Here is a 6785-nt window from a genome sequence, read left to right as displayed (position 1 = left end):
GGCGGCGGCGGCGCGGCGACGGGAGGCGGCGGCACAGCTCGGCGACGGGAGGTGGCGGCGGTGGTGGTGGTGGGTGGTGGTGGTGGCGGGGCGGGGTATATAAGAAGGGGGCGGGGGCTTGGGGAAGGGGGCGAGGAGGAGGAGTCCTCCCCGGACTCGGCAGCGGCGGCGTGTGCCGGCCGGACTCCGGCTCGGAGCCGATCGGGCGAAGGCGGGGCGAGGCCGGCCCAGCTCGGCTAGGCCGCTGGCCCAGTCGGGCACGCACACACATTTTTTTCAAATAACGTTCTGCCGAAAGTAAATCCTAGAAAAATAAATAAAATCTAAAAATGCAAAACAAATTTTCACCGTCTAAATAAAATATTTAGATCAAGATGAACATTTTCTTGGCCCTAAAATGCAATTTTGAAAATGTGCAATTTTTCTAATTCAAATAAAATTGCAATAAACTCCAAATAAAATATTAAATTGATTTTAATATTTTTTCTATAATATTTCATTTATTTTGGAGAACTCATTTTATCTCCTCTCATTTTTTTATATTAGAAATATTAGGAAGGAAAATTAATCAAAACCAATTGATCCTCTTTTCAGAATTTGAGAAAAACTCAAATACGAAAATATCGAAACCCCCAACTCTCTTCGTGGGTCCTTGAGTTGCGTAGAATTTCTAGGATCAAGCCAAAATGCAATAAAATATGATATTCAATGATGATCTAACGCATAACATTCCAAATTGAAAATTTGGGATGTTACAACTTCTCTACAAGTTAGATTCCTCACTTGTACTTATTCTTGGATTCGTACAAATCTGGAACCAACTCTTAACAAATAAGTAAATGTCTTCACGTTATGAGGTCAATGTCTTCAAACTGATTTATCTTCAAAATCTTCTAACAATGCATATGACCTCTTCCCCTTCCCTCGCACCTCTAATGCTGTCACAGGTACATGTCCGTGGGAGAATCCCTTGGTTCTCATAGTCTGCATTCATTTGCAGAATTCTTACAGAGTCACATAAATTCTTCTGAAGCCAGTTCTTGTCTAACCAGCCATCAGAAGCCTTTGCTAGTTTTGAAGCCATTAAGTTTAAGATTCATGGCAACTGAGAAGTCAGCAAGAAAGGGGGCAGACAGCATCGTGGAAATACATCCAAAAATTTGCCGCCAGATCTGCACGAACTATACAAGACAGACCCAGAAGAAACATATGGTGAATGCAAGAATCGAATCCAATGGATTCGAAGATATTGGGCAGAGGAATGGTACAAGTACATATTTTTCACTGCTGAGTATGCCGAAAAGAATGCCATCAAGCGACCTTGGGGAGATATCCTATACAAAAATCTTCCACCCAGGTCCCAGTCTGAAGCCATTGATCAAGGCTTCTATCCGTGCATGGTTCGTGGACCACAGCCAAAGAATGCTAACCCATCTTCTCTGTTGTGGTGTCGCGAAGACAATCTGTTCAAGCACAACTTCAAGTTTGCCAACGACTCTGTTGTGAAGAACAAGAAGGCTTTTGGACTTGACTTCAACCCATGTCCGTCTTCTCCTCGGGAAGATGGCCCCCGTGAAGCCAATGAAAACAAAATCGGCCCCTTCTACAACCTCGAAGGCCTCATCACTCACATTGTCGTCCAAGGTGCAAATGTGGATCACTCTGCTGATGGTGCTGACTCTGATGAATCCCCAGATCCTCCTAAGCCGCAGAAGCAAAAGAAAACTAAGGCTTCAAAACCTACTGCTGCATCAAAAGCTTCACGTGCGAAGCCATTGGCAACTGCTCCTCCTGCACCAAGTATCAATTCTGAAGATCTCTCTCGCATCTCCAAGAAGAAAGAGAAGCCCCAGAAGAAAAATGTCCAAAGTTCTGGTCAAGCCCTGACACCTGCTGTCGTTCTGAGGAACGAAACTGAAGCCATTGATCTGTCAACAAATGATGAGTCTGGTGATGATGCTCTTGAGCAGTTGATTAAGAGCAAGGCAAGAGGCGGAGATCTTCAATGATCTACCCCTCTTTGATGTGAACATTCTGGATAACTTCATTGATGAGTGGTTTGACAACCCGAATCTCAGCTTTGATGATCTTCAGCTTCCAATTGGCATCAGCGTCGCCTTCCAAGGCGCCATTGCTCCTGAGCTGGCTCTGGCTCAGAGAATTGTTGAACTGGAAAACAAAATTGACCAAGAATGCGTTTGTCACTCATGAAACCTGTCGGAGGTCATGGAAGAGTCTGACTTTGCTCAGTGCTGAAGCGGATCTTCAAGACGATGGCTTAACACAGAGATTCAAGTTTGATACCACTCCTCCCAGGAATGTTGTCTTGCGTCGGACTCCATCACTCAAAGATTCTGAGTACTCCTCCTCCACGGCAACTGTTAATGCTAGAGTTCTTGATGACACCGATGATGCTACTTCACCACCTCCAACTTCGGCGCGTATCGACACTGCACAAAGTTAGTCTGCACCATCAAATGTCAGGACCCCGACTCAATGCCACATCGATCTAGCATGTAACACCTCATATCACTTTGCGGCCTCACGCACGGTATTCCCACGGGTGTCGTCTTACCTTTGCCCGGGACCGTTTGCGCCTTTTGGCACACGTATATGACAGTGTCGCTAGCATCCATATGGTAAGGAGCCCGGGCTGACATGGCTAGTCGTAAACCCAAAGCGGCACAGACTTACAGGGACAGGCATCCATGACCCAGCATCGAACGTGTCGGTCATCAGCGAGTGAATCCAAGCTGTAGCACTGGGCTAGCAGGACTCCGGTGAACCGGGCTGTAGCGGGCTAACAGGATTCCGGTATTCACCGCGTGACATTTCCCCGAAGGGACAGACACAGGAACGAAGAAGGACACATGCCGGCCAGCCTAAGTGTTCCGGAGCAGTAGCAAGCTACCATGGCTCGGTGGAAACACTAGGAGACATTTCCCCGTAAGAAAGGCTACTAAAGATAAACAACTAGATGGTCAGATCCCACACATACCAAGCATTTCAATAACATACACACAATATGCTCGATATGTGCAAATACAACATGGCATCACAACATGACTCTATGACTCAAGTAATCTATTCAATAGGCTCCGAGGAGCGAGATATTACAAACATGGGTCTCATGACCCAACATTCAGAGCATACAAATCAAGCACAAGCGGAAGCTATCATGTCTGAGTACAGACATCTATAAATGAAAAAGGCTGAGAAGCCTGACTATCTACCAAATCCTGCCGAGGCACAAGATCGTAGCTGAGGTAACAAGCTAAACGTCGAAGACCACGCAGAAATACTAGTGAGACTGAAGTCTCTCTGCAAAAACGTAAAATAGGCAAACGTGAGTACAAATGTACCCAGCAAGACTTACATCAGAACTATCTACATATGCATCATTATCAACAAAGGGATGGTGGGGTTTAACTGCAGCAAGCCAGCTTTGACTCGGTGGCTATTCTGAACTACGACTGCGAGTAACTTTTTTTGAGGTGGCGCACACGAGTCCACATATTCACCATATCAATACACCACTATGGATCCGCTCCTGTCTCCCTACGAGAACGCCATCCATAGCACTCACGCTTATCTTGCGTATTTTAGAGTATCCACTTTCACTTGTCTATGAACTGATATAAGCAACCCAGAGGTCCTTTTCCGTGGACACGGCTATTCGAATAGATTAGGTTAACCCTGCAGGGGTGTACTTCTTCACACACGCTCTCACCACTTACCGCCGTTTACACGACATGTACTCGGCAACCTTCAAGCGGAAGCCCAACGTGGGTGTCGGCCACGACCTACCTAATCACCTAAGTCTCTAGTCCAGGTTTATCGCCTATTCGGGTTCCATCCATGAGGAGATCTGGCCGGAGTTTCGCTCACAGCCCCAAACGATGTGAACAGGGTTCCCGAGACACCAAACGGGCGCCCGGTACACCGTGCCACGTGCCTACCGCATCACAGCCCACCCCTACGGTCAGCGCTGCCCACGGCCTCCAGCAGGCTACAAACACCAGAAACTACTTGCAACTCCTGGACAGAGGACAAGGGTGATTAAGAAGCCGAGAGGGTCCATTGGTTTCGGGCCCAATGCGTGGTAGTAGCTGAATCATGGATCACAAACACAGAACTCAGTTCCTGAGGACGGCTGCAATGAGACAACCCACCATGTACTCCTACATGGCCTCTCACCGCTACCTTTACCAAATCGTGTTCACACACTTAGCTCACACACAGTCGGACATGTTCACACACCTCTGATTCATCCCCGATGAATCAGACCTGACTCAACTCTAAGCAGTAGCAGGCATGACAAACAAACATGAATGAGTAGGCACAACAGGGCTCAAACAACTCCTACTCATGCTAGTGGGTTTCATCTATTTACTGTGGAATGACAGGTCATGCAAAGGATAAAGGGGTTCAGCTACCGCAGCAAGTAACAGATGAATCGATGTTGTCCTAATGCAGTAAAAGAGAGCAGAAGCGAGAGAGTGGGATTTTATCGGAATGAACAAGGGGGTTTTGCTTGCCTGGCACTTTTGAAGATAACATTGAGTCTTCATCAGTGTCAACGATCACATCATCGGTATCACGTCTATCGAGAGGGGACAAATACCGGCAACACAGAAGGGAACACAATCAATGCAATGCACAATATGATGCATGATCATGACATGGCAAAATGAATGTGTTTTGAGCCAATGCAACTAGCAACAGATTAAATGAAGTTGGTTTGAATACAAGATTCAAATTCAAACTCCATATGTGATTATTTAAATGCCCTTTATTTGATTTGTGCTAAACAGCAGCTATAAGTTGTTCTAACATGCATGAAAATGGTACAGATGGATTCCTTGAATTTTTCTGATAATTTTTCATATATAAATTATTTAATTTGGAGTTACGGTTAATTTTCTATGATTTTTAGAAGTTTTAGGCATTTTCTGGAATTTTCTGAATTAAATTAAATCCAGAAAACATTACTGCGTCAGCATGACGTTGGCATGACGTCAGCAAGTCAACAGGGGCCGGCTCGGGTCAAACCTGACGTGTGGGGTCCACACGTCAGTGACACAGGGGCTAATCCCGCGTTGACTCGGGCTTTGACCCGCTACGGGGCCCGCTGTCAGTGTCACAGGGTTAGTTAGCAGGGTCATTAGCCCCTAACGACGACGCCACGTCAGCACGCCGGAGACCAGCCGACGGCGACCACAGAACACGGCGGGGCACGCCGGACTTGCGCTAGAGGCGTCAGTTTGGCGTGCTGAGGGCACCAAGGGATGGCCCTTGCTCCCGCGTATCCAGAGGACCGAGTGGGAGGTCGTGGGGTCGCCGGAACTCATGCCGGCGACGAGCTTTGGCGGCGATGGTGTTCGGTGGTGCTCGGGCGCGTCGCTATGGTGCATCAGTGAGCAAATGGAGAGGCTGGGCAGCACCTGCTAGACATGGGGAGCACTAAGAGCAGCTCAGTGAGGCCAGGGGAGCACGGAGGCTATGCGTGCAGCAGCAATGGCGGACGGTGGCTTCGGTGCTCGTGGGGAACGGCGCTACGGCACGGAGGGGAGCATGCTGAGTTAGGGGAGAGGGTCAGTGACTCACGGCGATGACGAGGGGACGCTCGGCAAGGTCGGGGACGGTCCGGAGCCGGCGAATTTGACGAAGATGGTCGGCGGTCCCGAGGTTGAAGAAGGCATCGAGGGCGGTGTTGTGGCACGTCCGGGGCCTCGTGGCTCGTTGAGGAGGTAGAGGGAGGACCGGCGGAGCTTCCTGGGGCGTCGGTGAGCCGTGGGGTGGCCGGTAGCCACGGTGGCTCTCGTCGGTGGCGGCGGCTCCGTTCGGTCGCGGGAGGGGAAACAGAGGAGCGAGGGGGAGGGAGGTCCAGAGAGCGAGGGAGAAGTGAGAGGGGGTCGGGGCTGCGTGGCGTCGCGGGAGGGACCAGGGAAGGAGGAGGCAGCCAGGCAGGGAGGAGGTGGCCTCCTCGGCCGCGCGCGTGCGAGCACGCAGCTGCTCCCACTGGCAAGAGGAAGACGACAGGGGGGGAGTAGCGGTGGCGGGCTAGGCCGGCTGGGCCAGTTCTGGTGGGCTGCACGGGTGAGGCCAGGTAAGTCCTTCTCTCTCTCTCTTTTATTTTTTTCTTCTGTTTTGTTTTATTTAATTTCGTTTTGCCACTGTTTTGAATTTTAAACAAATTCAAACAATGCCAAAAACTCCTCTGAATAATTTTATTTGGCTAGATGGACTTTTCCAAAAGCTCATAAAATATTTCAGGGGTATTTGAAATTATATTCTAATTATATGAATATAATTCAAATTCAAATAGCTAATGATTTAAATTCAAAGTCCCAAAAATAAATCCTTAAAAATGTTCAATATTTTGGTTGGGACCAGAACCCTTACCAAAAATTATCAAACATTTAAGAAGAGCCTTTTGGAGCAATGAATGAGATTTCTAGGGTTTTTGCCCCTCTTTTATTTAGGGTTTTGAGGCTTCCAATATTCCTCAATTCAAGTTTCAAAAATATAAACATGATGCACACATGAAGCTAGCCTAGAGCAATGCCAGAAGCTAGGGATGTGACAACTCACCCCCACTAAACAAGAATCTCGTCTCGAGATTCAGGCGTAGGGTAGGATGAAGGGGAAACGCAGACTAGTACAATCTTCACGATCCAGGGTGCACTTCAGTTGAACGTTGATTCATTCACCATCATTGTCTTGATGTCTTGTTCTGAGAAATCCTGCCAACATGACATGGAGGGAAGAAGGAGACTCTAGAA

This window comes from Triticum dicoccoides, chromosome 2B, assembly GCF_002162155.2.
Source record: "Triticum dicoccoides isolate Atlit2015 ecotype Zavitan chromosome 2B, WEW_v2.0, whole genome shotgun sequence".
Lineage (NCBI taxonomy): Eukaryota > Viridiplantae > Streptophyta > Magnoliopsida > Poales > Poaceae > Triticum > Triticum dicoccoides.
The sequence above is the reverse complement of the archived record's forward strand: the minus strand, read 5'-3'. Positions refer to the sequence as shown.